This window comes from Balaenoptera ricei, chromosome 11 (genome assembly GCF_028023285.1).
Source record: "Balaenoptera ricei isolate mBalRic1 chromosome 11, mBalRic1.hap2, whole genome shotgun sequence".
In the NCBI taxonomy this organism is placed as follows: Eukaryota; Metazoa; Chordata; class Mammalia; order Artiodactyla; family Balaenopteridae; genus Balaenoptera; species Balaenoptera ricei.
The window spans coordinates 56525957-56542527 of NC_082649.1; positions in this window are offsets into that span (position 1 = coordinate 56525957).

Consider the following 16571-nt stretch of genomic DNA (forward strand, 5'->3'; position numbering starts at 1 on the left):
ATTCTCAAACTCTAGGACACAATTCCATTCCTGAAAATACACCAAGAAACTCTCATTCAGGTCCACAAGGGAACGTGTATAAGGAGATCAGGACCAGTAACAGTTCTCTGAATCTGATATTAAAAAAAAAAAAAACACAAATGAGATATTACACATAAAGTGCTTGGGATAGTACCTTTCCATACCGTTGATCACATAATGGGTTAGTTAATTGGAAAAAAAAAAAAAAAAAGCAGAAGATGGCAGGACACACCTGGCTGGATCCAAGATGAAATGTGGGAAAAAATGAAGCTACCAAATTAAAGATTGCTCCACTAAATCCATTTTTAGAAGTAAATAAAATTTTCCCTTGATTTCTAGGCTTGTGGGGGGAAAAAAGGAAAGCAAAAACAAAAACTTAACAGAAGACTGAGTGAATGAAAGAGGTAACGAAGCCTGAAACAATTCAGTTTTTTCAATGACCCTGGAGCCGTCAAAAACCTCAGAAAGTCATTCTGGGCAATACAGATGCTGATGGCCTGAAGAGCCACCAGGAGGGACGAGGAATCATGAAGTGACAAGACAAGCAAAGAAAGTATATTCAGGTGACACAGTAAGCGGCAGAAGGGCAATGAAAAAACAAGGCCTTGAAACCAAAGATAAATCAAAGAGGAAGAGTACAGGCAGAGGTGAACTGACCAGAAAGCTGATGACGTTTAAGCTTCAGAGTCCCTCCCTTGCACAGGTCCATCAAAAAGTCTGCGTCTAACTTTGTATTCTTCATAAAGGTTAACTGTCCCAAATTTTACAAGGCTAACAGAGAAGCCAAAAATGCCCCATTTCTTGTCTCCACTCTAGAGATAGGCTTTGTTATTGTTCTGTCCCGCTTATTTTGAGAGTAAAGGAATTACAGGCACTATCTGTCCAGGGGTGTCACCCCGAGAGAGCTTTGCCTGGAGAGATACAGACAAAATGTCCAAGGGAGCAGCTAACACTCTCATAGTTTTGCCCACCCCCCTGCCCCACCATCAGTACAAAATAAATGCTGTTAGGGATTACCAGAGAAGGCATTTAGAGCAGCAGCAGCCAAAACAGCCAAGGAGAAGACAGTCTCTTTCATCCTGAGTCCCACGCAGGGGAAGGAGGTAATCAGGGCCGCTACAGCCTCCCCGACATGTGTAGTTGACTGAATTAATTACACAGGTCAGCTTTTCCCCTGTGTGCCCAGAAATAGAATGTATAAGAACTAGCAAGCCTTTGATGAGGACACCAATAGGTCACTAGCCAGATTCACATTTAATATGAGGATTGATTGCCTTTCTACCTGGGGTTGCATAAGGAGGCCACTGAAACCTGCATAATTGCTACATTTGGGCAGAGATTTTCAGCATTTCACAGACTTGGGAACCAGTTTCACCTCCTGTGGGGTCTTATTCTTGCACTCAGTTAGCTAAATAAACGTGTAATCTGTAACCGCTGGCATAAATTACCTATTTCACAGCCTGCTCCAGAGCATGAAAGAAATCAGGCAGAGAGAAAGATTCTTTTCTGTAATTCCATCCACTGCGGGCAACTTGATGAAACAGCTTATGCAGTTTATTAATTAAGTGAGCTGACCCCCGAAAGGTAATACACAGCAGCTGGAAGTGTCCAGTCAATCAAAGCAAGTAGATGTGGATGTGACCTGCTGGACTGCAGCTCAATTTAATAGAATTGACTGTCCTTTAGAGCCTTGCTACTTTCTCAAAGTGTGGGCCTGTGTCAGAAGCATCTGCATCACCAGGGAGCCTGTTAGGATGCAGGTTCTTGGGCCCAGCTCTTGACCCACTGAACACAATCTACATTTAAACATCCCCAAATAATTCATATGCACAACAACATGTGAGAAGAACTGGTTTAAAGCAATGACATTGAAATTATCAAAAATTCCCCCCAAGGCTATCTGAGATCTGAGCTCACTGTTGGGATCTGAGACCACATGCAGTGAGTTACTTTACACAGGCTCTGGAATCAGACCAAAAGAATACAAACTCTACCTCAACCTTTACCAATTGTGTGCCCTTGGGTAAGTTGTCAACCTCTGTAGCTTCTGTTGACTATAAAGTGGGATAACAACATTACTTTTTTCATATGATTGTGATATGCATGCCAAGCTGAGAGCATATGGCCTGCAATAAGCCCTCAATATAATTTCATTCTTAATATTATCATTTGAGAGTACAGATGCTTAAGGTGTGACTTGGGAAAGCATAACAGAATCCAATGACCTCTGCTTCTGGCCTTGATTATACAATTGCTGACCTTCTGCTTGCCTCCTCCTGGTTCAGTTCTCTGCAGGAAACACATGGACTCCCTCAGTGACTTTGTCTGAACCTTAACACGGCCTCTTACCTCCTAGTGCAACTCTAGGATTAGCTCATTTTTCTAGCAAGCTTTTTAATCTTTTTTTTTTGAGGAGTGCAGATTTCAAAAGTAGGCCAAAGTAGAAAATGTGTTGGTCTTTGTACAAGTTATTTGCAATTCAGCAACATGTAGATTCTCAACTGGACCATCTCCACATTTAGGCATCTCAAAGGAGCAGACACAGAAGGGAAATTGAGTTCAATTCACCTTACTTTGGATTTGCCCCAGAGCTAAGCCAGCTTCTGTAATTTTTTATTTCAAGTCAAGCATCTTATAGTACTGGTATTCTGTGTCTGTTTCATTTATTTGTTTCTTAAATCATCATTCATTCATTTATTATTTATTCAGAGCCGTTGAATTGTGAATGGTGCTAATGGAACTGAAAGATGAAAGAGACCTAGCCTTTCTCCACCAAAGATTTATACTCTAGTAACTTACATCCAAACAAATAATTACCATAACCATATAAGTCCCCCCTCATCACACTTTTTTCCCCCAAATGTTCTCCCTGTTATTCTTACAGGATCCCTCTTGCATTCCTTTTCTTTCACATCTTGCCTTACTCTTTCATTCTGTATTTCTCTTCTCACTGGCACTGCCACTGATTTTGTTTTTGTTGTTTATTTTTTAAATTGTTATTGGAATATAGTTGCTTTACAATGTTGTGTTAGTTTCTACTGTACAGCAAAATGAATCAGCTATACATATACACATATCCCCTCTTTTTTGGATTTCCTTCCCATTTAGGTCACCACAGTGCACTAAGTAGAGTTCCCTGTGCTATACAGTATGTTCTCATTAGTCATATACAATGGAATATTACTCAGCCATAAGAAGGAACGGAATTGGGTCATTTGTAGAGACATGGATGGACCTAGAGAGTGTCATACAGAGTGAAGTAAGTCAGAAAGAGAAAAACAAATATTGTATATTAACGCATATATGTGGAATCTAGAAAAATGGTATAGATGATCTTATTTGCAAAGCAGAAATAGAGACAGACGTAGAGGACAAACGTGTGGATACCAAGGGGGAAAGGGAGGCGGGGTGGGAGGAATTGGGAGATCGGGACTGACACATGTACTGTATGATACTGCCACTGATTTTGAATGTAACACTAGAATTGGTCTCATGAGCTGACAACAAGAATGTATTTCCTCTGCTGTTTTAAATAGCACCTTTCCCAGCTGAATTGTCTCTTTCAGTTTATCTGAACATTCTGAGAGATAATGTTCCAATTTTAGTTAAAGAAAAATGCCAAATGCCAAATTCTCATGATACGTATGTAATGGCAGCTTTTCAGTGAGCATGGAAACGGCAGTTTTCATCTCAGAAAAAAATAAAAACTAGACAAGTACAGTATTACATTAGATGATGAAAAATATTGAGAATATTTGGCAGCAAACAGAGACGTTAATGTAGATATACTTTTAAGTTTGGATTGCAAAATTCAGTATATGCTACCAGGAAATAGCACAGATTAGAATCTCAAGATATGGCTGCTTGTGAGGCCCACTGCTGGTCAGAGAGGAATACGTAGGTTGTCGAGTTGTTGTGGTTTTTTCTCCCTGTCTGTGATCACAAGGGTCCATGATATCAGAAGCTCCTAACAACTATTGCTGCTTTTAGTTGACCACCGTCTAGGTTGCGATTTCCATGCTCAGTTGTCCACGACACAAAAGCCAAGTCAATTACCCACAACAGCCTCAGCAACTTGGCTTCAGCCATTTAGAGGGTGTTTCCCCAACATTCTGATCCAAAATGTAAACACCCAAAGGATGAACTGTGTCACAGCAAATGAGAACCAACTGGCTCTAACTCTCCAAATTGGCCTTTTAGGAAGCCAGAGAGGCTAACTTTTAAAAAAGCCTTATTTTGGTAGCGTAATGTTTCCCAGAAAACAAAACAATACAAAACAAACCTAAAACACTTTCACCCTTCCTTTAAATACAAGCTGTCAAAATTTTTGGCAGCTCTATGCATTAAAATTGCTCTCAAATAGAACAGACTTGTGGTTGCCAAGGGGGAGGGGGCATCGGGGAGGGATGGATTGGGAGTTTGGGATTAGCCGAGGCAAACTAGTAAATATAGGATGGATAAATAACAAGGTCCTACTGTATAGCACAGGGAACTATATTCAGCATCCTGTGATAAACCACAATGGAAAAGAATATGAAAAATAATATATATATATATGTATAACTGAATCACTTTGCTGTATGGTAGAAATTAACACAACATTGTAAATCGACTATACTTCAATAAAAGAAATTTTTTTTTAATTGCTCTCAAATCTATTTTTGGCCATTTATCTCCAGTGCTCCAGTATAAGCCCTCATCATTTCCCCTCTGGATGGTGACTGCTACCATCTACTAACTCTTCTTTCAGTCTCCAGCCTAAATTGATAGAGCAGCCTCTCTAAACTCCATCTGATCAACTGTGGGCCCCCATTGCCATGGGGATAGCATTCAAATTCCTCCATGTGAATACAAACCCTGCCACCATCTGGTCCCAGGCAATCTGCAGTTTTCCTGTGCTCCCCATGTTCTAACTTCTGAAGATTCCCCCCTGCCCTGCTGTTACTCAAGCCATTCCCCTGCCAGGAATTCCTTTTACTTTCTTTACTGATCATCTGTATCACACTCTGTTTAAAACTGGCCTCTGTAGTTGCCCTCTGCCGATAAGTGATTATGTGTTTTAATTTTTATTTCCCTTTCCCTCTCATGACATGGTCCCTGCCTACTTCTCACCTCTGTTCCTGCCTCCTCTCCTCTCCTTCTGAGATTTCTGTTCTGTATGGAATGATCCTCCCTTTCTCCTAGTGTATTTCTTCCACCCATCTCCTAGGTCTCAGCCTGTAAACCATCATTATAGGTGAGCATTTCTCCCATAGTCACCCCCAGATAGATTCAAACTCCCTGTTCATTCTGTTGGTTGGTTGGTTGGTTGGTTGGTTTTTTATGCTGGCATAGTTTATTTCCTTCAGAGCACCAATTACAGTCTGTGATTATCTTGTTTTCTTGTTTATTGTTTCTCCCCGCCCACCAGTAGGCTGTAAGCTCCAGCAGGGACCTCATCTTCTTATCCACTCTGTCACTAGCATCTCGAGCAATGCCCTGCACCCAGTGGGCGCTCATTTAATTTTTGTTGAATGAATGAATGAACTATTAGCTCATCCCATACACTGAAGACGATCGCATTCCATTTATCACATTCTAAGTGAATGAGCAGTTGTTTGACCTTTGTCTCCCCTGATGGACTGAAAGCTCTATGAAGTCAGGGATAGTAACTTCGTCTTCACTTTGCCTGGAAATTATCTGAATTTGTCTGGAACTAGGTAGCTATTCACTTGTTGGAAGACTTCAAGCTGCCTAAAGACAATAATGATGTACATAAATATATGTAACATTTAAAAGAATAAAATTACTATAAATATTATTAATTATAATAAATAAAATAAAACTGCACTGATAACATCATTAAAAGTGCTAAGGTGCCATCATTTTCTCCACTAAATGACTTATCCAAAGGAATGTATCTTCATGAAGAATCATAATTTGGAAAAATTTTAAACTCACTGGAGAAAAGCATGTTTTCATTTTTTAAAAATCTCTGAATTTTATGCTATTATGAAGTTCTATTTATTTTAAACTCATAGACTCTGACATGTTAGTGTCCTTTGGGACTGCTGTGTTTAATGGATACAATAAGAATAATTTATATTAATCTTCTTAGTTACATATAAATTTTTGCTAAAGCATTTAAAGCAGTGTTATCAATTAGATTAAACATATCTCCCTAAAATATGATCGGTGTTTTCATTTGACTATCAAGTAGTTTTAAACTACATAACACACACAAATTAAGCACAAAATAAAAATATTTTACTCAAATTTTACCAATTCCAATCAAAAGGATGTCAGTTGGGGCATTTAAATATATTTAAGCCTCTAACACACCACCAGCTACATTTTATTCAATTAATACAGTCCTAGTGTTGACTGAACAATTTCCACACACCCTACACATTTTCCTATGAGAAGATATTTGTTACATCTCTTTTTTAAATTGGAAGATCTTTGAAGACAGGGAAGTTTTTAGCATTATTGTCACAGCTGTGGTTTTTGAGCAAAGTTCCCAGGAAAAACACCAATGAAGGTTACCGGGTCCAGTATGGACTCTGGGCAAAAGGCCGACAAGTATCTTGGCCCCCATTCCCCCAACATCTTTTGGAGAGTCGTCCTTGGGCTGAGGGATAGCTGGATACGGAGTGGGGCTGAGCTCCAGCCAAGAGACCTAGACTCTTCTTTTTCATGCATCAGGCATGGTAGCAACACTGAGTGGTTGCCATAAACATTTGGACTTGGATATTAAGCGGTCTGAGATTGGACACCAATGATTTGGTGCAGTGCTGAGAAATGCCAGACTCTCAGCACATCATGTGGAGAGCTTGGGGGCTCTGGTCCTGTACGAATTGAGTCTTTGCACAGCTCTTCCCTCTGGGAGATGAAGCCCAGCACACTCATATCACCTGACAACCTGGGATGAGACTTGAAGCAATCCATTAGAAATTCTGACTGCCTTCTCCATACACATCTTCTTTACTCATGAACTCTTGGTTTCACAATGACTGAGTTGAGACTTAAAATATTGGTGTTCTTTTTTCTTTACGGTATTGAATACACAGAAGCCTGGAAACTTGATTTGTTAACAACCAATCAGGAGAAATTGGTCTTTGATTATTATTTAGTTGAGAACTGGGATGAAAAAGGCAAAGCGACTATTTTTGTGAACATCTGCTCACAACTGTGACATCATCTATTCCTACAATACCCCTATCCAGTATTACTGGATTACTGGCCCTCTTTTAAAACTAGAAAAAGGAGAATCATTAAATAAGTGGGCCAAGGTGCCATCGCTGGTAAAAGGCAGTCTTGTCTGAATCCAAATCCCATTTGTTGGGCTGATTTTCTGTGGTTTCCTGTAGTGATGACACACACAGACACACAGACACACACACACACAGTCTGTTGTTATGACAACTACACAGAGCTTTTGGGTCAATAATTCAGTGTTATCTGCAGGCCCCAGACAATGTGTCGTTTACTTTTTTCTTTCCTATCCCATCTGATCATCCACTTGTATTCAGTGGATTTTCTGCTCAAATTCTAATTAAACCACAAATCAGTGGTTTTCCAATTTTTCTTAATTTAGTGGAATCCAGTTTTAAATGAAGGCCTAAATCAGAAGCCCCACTTTCTCTTCCTCAAATACAAGGTGCTCTTGAACATATTTTGGAATACAGGTACTTCACAGAACATGGAATTTGAGAGCCATTGTTTTAGTCAGGAAATGTACTATAGGAAACAAATGAGCAGGTCCAGCTGTGAGCTTTCTGGTTCCCCAGAAACTCTGTCTTGGACAGAAGGCCATGCCCTGAAGGAGAGGTGAAGGCAGCTCACAGTGTGTTGAGTGGCTGCCACACCAAATAGAGGACAACATTTTCTCTGAAGTTTCAACTCACAAAATGGGAGAATCACCTCATTACCCCGTGGATGCCTGTTACTGCAACTCAATTGTATGGTGTACAAATGTTGGTGTCATAAAAATTATGCTCTCAATATATCACGTTGAAATTGACCTAACCTTACCCTTACAATAAACTCATGAAATCACATGGATTTGCAGCTTGAGTCCATTTGTCTTTCTGATCCATTAACAGTGCATTTATCAACAAGTGAACTTAAAATGATTTTGCTGCTGTTTGCTCTCAACAGTGTAGGTGACCAAGGCACTGACATCACTCGGTGAATCTTACCAGGGGGTAGATACTCTGTGGGCACACAGGAGGCTAGAAAGATTCTCTGAAAGAGGAGAATAAGAGATTCAGCAGAAGGCAGAAATCAAAACAAAAAATGAAATCACGGAATAGACTGACCCTCTGTGATAGTGTCTCAGACAACCACGGCTCCTCTTTTTGGCAATGAGGAGGAGTGAGCATCCTTCAAGTGTTTATGCTTTATTCTGCATCATGGGTTTTACTTAGTGAAATTGTCCCTAGAGCCTAAAATGGAAATAAACGCTGTCATTGTCTTTATCATTTGGAGGTAAGAAAACACAAGAACTTTGTGATACCCGAGCTGCCTTGGCTCCAATTTGTTATACGAGATACTGCAAATGTATTCAACCCCTTCAATGTGGTGAGTTAATCAGACAGTCTTTTCAGAAACTGTAATGTCAGACATCATCTCTCTACGGGCCCCTTCAGCCATTACACCCATATAGCCCCTTTTACCTTTAAGGCAACACCAAGAGCAATGAAACAGACCAAAACAACATTGACTCTTCTGTTCCTGCTAAGAATCATCCAGTTTCGTTTTTCATAGCCAAACAATAAGCCACCTCTTAACTCATTCTCCACATTACCAGTTTCATCCTTGATTCAAAGCCTTGCTGTCTCTTTCTACCCTCATCTAATTATCTCCTTCCAAACAAGAGAACAGAGCACTGAGTCAGGAACCCAGTAGGGTACCTTGAGATTTCACACAGCTGGGGTGGGCCTGAACTTGCCCAGAGTTCATGGAGTTATGTCAGAAGCATCAGTGAAACAGAAAGCAAAGGACATCCAACCAGAGAGAGTCTACCTGAGTCATAAATTCTGAGGTGGAAGCTGGGCAGGACAGGTGAACTCTGGCAAGAAGCAATGGGAAGGAAACCCAGGATCCCATGTGGAATTTCTCTCTTTTTAAAAATTTTATTTATTTCCAATTTTTTCTAGGGTCTCTTCCTTCTTATAAGGGCACTTATCCTATCATGGGGACTCCACTCTCATGACCTCACCTTCTAATACCATCACACTGGGGTTTAGGATTTCAACGTAAGTATTTTGGGGGACATGTTCAGTCCCTAACACTCTGTAACCTTGTACAAGCAAGCTACTTAATAATGCTGAGACTGTAAAATGGGAAATAATAATATCTCACTCTTAAAGGGCTGCTGTGATGCTTAAATGAGACACTGCAGAAACAGGGTCTAGAATGGTGCCTCATACTTGGAAAGACCTGGAAAATTATTTTGTTCCCTTTTGTTTTCTCAGGGAAATACACAGCTATTTCTTTCTGGGGTAGAACTTAAACAAAGGCGTAAACACAACCTGTATTGCCTAGGGAAGCATACATACAGTCCCCGAATGAGGGAGGGAGTCACCTCATCTCTGCACCACTGGCTCAGATCTCAGTCCTTCACCTGGGGTGGTCTCATATAAAGGGAACCATGCCCAGAGGACACTACCATGATGTCAAGGCATCTGGACACCAAGACATCCGCATTTACTTAGAAGCATCGTATTTTTTAGGAAGATTATTGACAGACATGGGGATTTCTAGAGAAAGATGACTAGGTTAGGAAAAGTCTGGAAGCCATTGGAATGAGTGACCAATATACTAGAATTAAGGTTGCCAGATTTAGGAAATAAAAATATAAGAAGTCCAGTAAAATTGGAATCTCAGATAAACAACGAATTATACTTCAGTATAAGTATGCCCGTTGCAATACCTGGAGACTACTCATACTAACAATGTACTTCTTGTGTATCCAAGATTCATATCCAGCCAGGATCTCTGAATTTTATCTGGCAATCCTGGCTACAATGAGTTTACCATCTTATAGGAAGACAGTGCATACCCATGAGATAGAATGTAACATCACAGTCGTGAACACGTTTTTTGCATTTACACCTGAACAATATGAGCTGCTGGGTATACACATTTCTGAGTAAGCAATGGGAAAGTTCAGAATTAGGAGGGCATTACCTGGGGAGAATTCTTCTACTCATTACAAAGAAAGTCCTCCCCCCTAATGTAAGCAAGGAGTAAGAATTACCACAGAATTTCCTTTATCTGTAGCCTCTGGCCTGTTGTAATCTGAGGATTCCCAGAAGTAATCTTAGGATCCAGTCTTCCCAGGTCCACTGTTTGCTATAGTCTGTCCTTGTCTGCCATCATTGCTGGTTCCAGTCAGGGGAATTTTTAGGATCATACTCTGGGCTCTCTTACTAACTCCCCACTGGGTTAAGTCTTAGGTTATCCACCTTTCCTTCATAAAGACATGAAGAAACATTTCATAGAAATGTATTTGCTTCTGGGATGATGGCAACCTTCTCAAATTTCCAATTTGCCACACAGTGTTCCATGAATCTATTATATAACATTTCAATACAAATTTCCAAACATGATAATGTAAATAAGCCACCAGCAAAGGAACAAGAGACTGTTTCACAAATTCTATTTGGGAAATGCCCACATTGCTCAGCTTTGCTCTAATCTTTATGCTGAGGAAAAGAAACTGCAAGAAGACATCTTATTCAAGGAAACTAAATGAGGTACCTTCCTGAGCTAGCATTTGGCTACCACAATAAGTGCCCCAAATAAACTCTTCAGTCCAGAAGAGAAGGCCCATGTCATGCCTGTTTCCATATCTACTTCCTTCCATACCTGCCTAGCCAAGGTGCTACATCTCTGAAATTTCAAAACAAAACTCTGGTAAACCAAACATTTCTTTTCTCATCTTATCTGGATCTGTAATATTCAGAAGGACCCACAAAGAGCAACTCCCCAAACTAAGCAAGACCTCTCTCCCTCTGGAAGTGTAAACAGTGTGACAAAAATCACATAGCTCCAGCATGATGGAGTGAGGGGGGCAACACATCCTTTCCCAAAAGCAACGAAAGAGCTTGGGCAAAACTATCAAAAACAGCCATTTCAGTGCTCTGGAAATCGTCAAAAGGTGAAAGACAAACCGAGATGCATTCATTCGTGAAACTGTTGGAACTTCTGATAAGAGCAGAGCATCCTTGCCCAGCACTCCCCACTCGGTGTGGTCTTTCAACCAGGGCAGAGCAGGCAGTGGACACCAGCAGCTTTCCTTCCACTGCTGACAGAGCACCCTTAAATAGAACACTGTCGATTAAATGGTGACCTCAGTGGCAAGGAAACAAAACCAGAAGCTAGCTCCACTAACCCTGTAATAGTCCTGTTTAGGACTGGGAATGGATCAGCAGACTAGCCGGGGATTTAACAGTGAATTCTGGGAGAGAGCCACAGGGGCCTGAAATCTCTCCACTTATCCTGGGTGAAATGGAGGCTTTGTAGGTGCAGGGCAAAGAGACTCAAGGAGGTGAAGCAAATAATCTAAGACTGGACTGTGGTTATGGTTGCACAACTCCATAAATATATTGAAACTAACTGAACTGAATATATATAAGGGGTGAATATTATGGTATGTAACTTATACCCAAATAACGCTGTAACAAATTCACGCAACCCGTAAAAAATATATATAACAATTCAAAAGCAAAGACCCAATCTACATACCTGGATACCAAATGAATCTGAAGATATTAAGATAGGCCTTACTTAAAAGATTTTAAATTAATAGATATTAATTTTTGAAAGTATTATAAAAATCTAATAACTTTTTAAAGTATTATATAACAGATATTTAAGAGCAGCATTGTCCAATATAACTTTTTGCAATGATGGAAATCTATAGCCGTGCAGTCCAGTATGTTAGCTCTTATTTGCATGTAGCTTTTGAGTTCTTGAAATGTGGCTAGTGTGACTGGGAAATGGAATTTTATATTCTATTTCATTGTAATTAATTTAAAGGTAAAGTTAAACAGCCATTTTTGGCTAGTGGCTACTTTATAATACACTATATAGTAATATGTAGTGATAGCAAAAGTCTAGAAAGAGCTCAAATATATACATAATTTTGTTGATGAAAAGTGGCCAATTCAAAACAATGGGAAAGGAATGGATAATGTGGAATACATTTTGAAGGTTTCCAATTCAAGAAATGCAAACTAAGCTAACGTGACACTATTTCTATTTAGATTAGTTCAAGATGGCAGAGTAGAAGGAGGTGCTCTCACTCCCTCTTGTGAGAGCACCAGAATCACAACTAATTGCTGAACAGTCATCGAGAGTAAGATGCTGGAACTCACAAAAAAGATACCCCACATCCAAAGACAAAGGAGAAGCCACAATGAGATGGTAGGAGGGGCGCAATCACAATAAAATCAAATCCCATAACTGCTGGGTGGGTGACTCACAAACTGGAGAACACTTATACCACAGAAGTACACACACTGGAGTGAAGGTTCTGAGCCCCAGGTCAGGCTTCCCATCCTGGGGGTCCGGCAACGGGAGGAGGAATTCCTAGAGAATCAGACTTTGAAGACTAGCAGGATTTGATTACAGGACTTGGACAGGACTGGGGGAAACAGAGACTCCACTCTTGGAGGGCATACACAAAGTAGTGTGCTCATCGGGACACAGGGAAAGGAGCAATGACCCCACAGGAGACTGGACAAGACCTACCTGTTAGTGTTGGATAGCCTCCTGCAGAGGCGGGGGGTGGCTGTGGCTCACTGTGAGGACAAGGACACTGGCAGCAGAAGTTCTGGGAAGTACTCCTTGGCATGAGCCCTCCCAGAGTCCGCCATTAGCCCCACAAAGAGCCCGGGTAGGCTCCAGTGTTGGGTCGCCTCAGGCCAACAACCAACAGGGAGGGAACCCAGCCCCACCCATCAGCAGAAAAGTGGATTAAAGTTTTACTGAGCTCTGCCCACAAGAGCAACAGCCAGCTCTACCCATCACCAGTCCCTCCCATCAGGAAACTTGCACAAACCTCTTAGATAGCCTAATCCACCAGAGGGCAGAAAGCAGAAGCAAGAAGAACTACAATCCTGAGGCCTGTGGAACAAAAACCACTTTCAAAGAAAGACAGACAAGATGAAAAGGCAGAGGACTATGTACCAGATGAAGGAACAAGATAAAATCCCAGAAAAACAACTAAATGAAGTGGAGATAGGCAATCTTGCAGTAAAAGAATTCAGAGTAATGATAGTGAAGAAAATCCAGGACCTCGGAAAAGGAATGGAGGCAAAGATCGACATGATGCAAGAAATGTTTAACAAAGACCTAGAAGAATTAAAGAACAAACAAACAAAGATGAACAATACAATAACTGAAACGAAAACTACACTAGAAGGAATCAATAGCAGAATAACTGAGGCAGAAGAACGGATAAGTGACCTGGAAGACAGAATGGTGGAATTCACTGCTGTGAGACAGAATAAAGAAAAAAGAATGAAAAGATATGAAGACACCCTAAGAGACCTCTGTGACAACATTAAACACAACATTTGCATTATAGGGGTCCCAGAAGGAGAAGAGAGAGAGAAAGGACCTGAGAAAATATTTGAAGAGATTATAGTCGAAAAATTCCCTAACATGGGAAAGGAACTAGCCACCCAAGTCCAGGAAGTGCAGAGAGTCCCATATAGGATAAGCCCAAGGAGAGACACGTCGAGACACACAGTAATCAAATAGGCAAAAATTAAAGACAAAGAAAAATTATTGAAAGCAGCAAGGGAAAAACAACAAATAACATACAAAGGAACTCCCATAAGGTTAACAGCTGATTTCTCAGCAGAAACTCTACAAGCCAGAAGGGAGTGGCATGACATATTTAAAGTGATGAAAGGGAAGAACCTACAACCAAGATTACTCTACCCAGCAAGGATCTCATTCAGATGTGATGGAGAAATCAAAAGCTTTACAGAGAGGCAAAAGCTAAGAGAATTCAGCACCACCAAACCAGCTCTACAACAAATGCTAAAGGAATTTCTCTAAGTGGGAGACACAAGAGAACAAAAGGACCTACAAAAACAAACCCACAACAATTAAGAAAATGGTAATAGGAACATGCATATCAATAATTACCTTAAACGTGAATGGATTAAATGCTCCAACCAAAAGACACAGGCTTGCTGAATGGATACAAAAACAAGACCCATATATATGCTGTCTACAAGAGACCCACTTCAGACCTAGGGACACATACAGACTGAAAGTGAGGGGATGGAAAAAGATATTCCATGCAAATGGAAATCAAAAGAAAGCTGGAGTGCAACACTCATATCAGATAAAATAGACTTTAAAATAAAGACTATTACAAGAGACAGGGACGGACACGACATAATGATCAAGAGATCAATCCAAGAAGAAGATATAACAACTGTAAATATCTATGCACCCAACATAGGAGCACCTCAATACATAAGGCAACTGTTAACAGCTATAAAAGAGGAAATTGACAGTAACACAATAATAGCGGGGGACTTTAACACCTCACTTACATCAATGGACAGATAATCCAAACAGAAAATTAATCAGGAAACACAAGCTTTAAATGACACAATAGACCAGATTGATTGATATTTATAGGACATTCCATCCAAAAACAGCACATTACACTTTCTTCTCAAGTGCGCACGGAACATTCTCCAGGATAGATCACATCTTGGGTCACAAATCAAGCCTCAGTAAATTTAAGAAAACTGAAATCATATCAAGCATCTTTTCTGACCACAATGCTATGAGATTAGAAATCAATTACAGGGAAAAAAACATAAAAAACACAAACACATAGAGGCTAAACACTACATTACTAAATTGCCAAGGGATCACTGAAGAAATCAAAGAGGAAATCAGAAAATACCTAGAGACAAATGACAATGAAAACACGATGATCCAAAACCTATGGGATGCAGCAAAAGCAGTTCTAAGAGGGAAGTTTATAGCTATAAAAACCTACCTCAAGAAACAAGAAAAATCTCAAGTAAACAATCTAACGTTACACCTAAAGGAATTAGAGAAAGAAGAACAAACAAAACCCAAAGTTAGCAGAAGGAAAGAAATCATAAAGATCAGATCAGAAATAAATGAAAAAGAAATGAAGGAGACAATAGCAAAGATCAATAAAACTAAAAGCTGGTTCTTTGAGAAGATAAACAAAATTGATAAACCATTAGCCAGACTCATCAAGAGAAAAAGGGAGAAGACTCAAATCAATAGAATTAGAAATGAAAAAGGAGAAGAAACAACTGACACTGCAGAAATACAAACGATCACGAGAGATTACTACAAGCAACTCTATGCCAATAAAATGGACAACCTGGAAGAAATGGACAAATTCTTAGAAAGGTATAACCTTCCAAGACTGAACCAGGAAGAAATAGAAAATATGAACAGACCAATCACAAGTAATGAAATTGAAACTGTGATTAAAAATCTTCCAACAAACAAAAGTCCAGGACCAGATGGCTTCACAGGTGAATTCTATAAAATATTTGGAGAAGAGCTAACACCCATCCTTCTCAAATTCTTCTAAAAAACTGCAGCAGAAGGAACATTCCCAAACTCATTCTATGAGGACACCATCACCCTGATACCAAAATCAAAGATACTACAAAAAAAGAAAATTACAGACCAATATCACTGATGAATACAGATGCAAAAATCCTCAATAAAATACTACCAAACAGAATCCAACAACACATTAAAAGGATCATACACCATGATCAAGTGGGATTTATGCCAGGGATGCAAGGATTCTTCAATATTCGCAAAACAATCAAAGTGATACACCATATTAACAAATTGAATAATAAAAACCATATGATCATCTCAATAGATGCAGAAAAACTTTTGACAAAATTCAACACCCATTTATGATAAAAACTCTCCAGAAAGTGGGCATAGAGGGAACCTACCTCAACATAATAAAGGCCATATACGACAAACCCACAGCAAACATCATTCTCAATGGTGAAAAACTGAAAGCATTTCCTCTAAGATCAGGAACAAGAAAAGGATGTCCACTCTCACCCCTATTATTCAACATAGTTTTGGAAGTCCTAGCCACAGCGATCAAAGAAGAAAAAGAAATAAAAGAAATACAAGTTGGAAAAGAAGAAGTAAAACTGTCACTGTTTGCAGATGACATGATACTATACACAGAGAATCCTAAAGATACCACCAGAAAACTACTAGAGCTAATCAATGAATTTGGTAAAAGTTGCAGGATACAAAATTAATGCACAGAAATCTCTTGCATTCCTATACACTAATGATGAAAAATCTGAAAGAGAAATTAAGGAAACACTCCCATTTAACACTGCAACAAAAAGAATAAAATACCTAGGGATAAACTTACCTAGGGAGACAAAAGACCTGTATGCAGAAATCTATAAGACACTGATGAAAGAAATTAAAGATGATACAAACAGATACAGAGATATACCATGTTTTTGGATTGGAAGAATCAATATTGTGAAAATGAC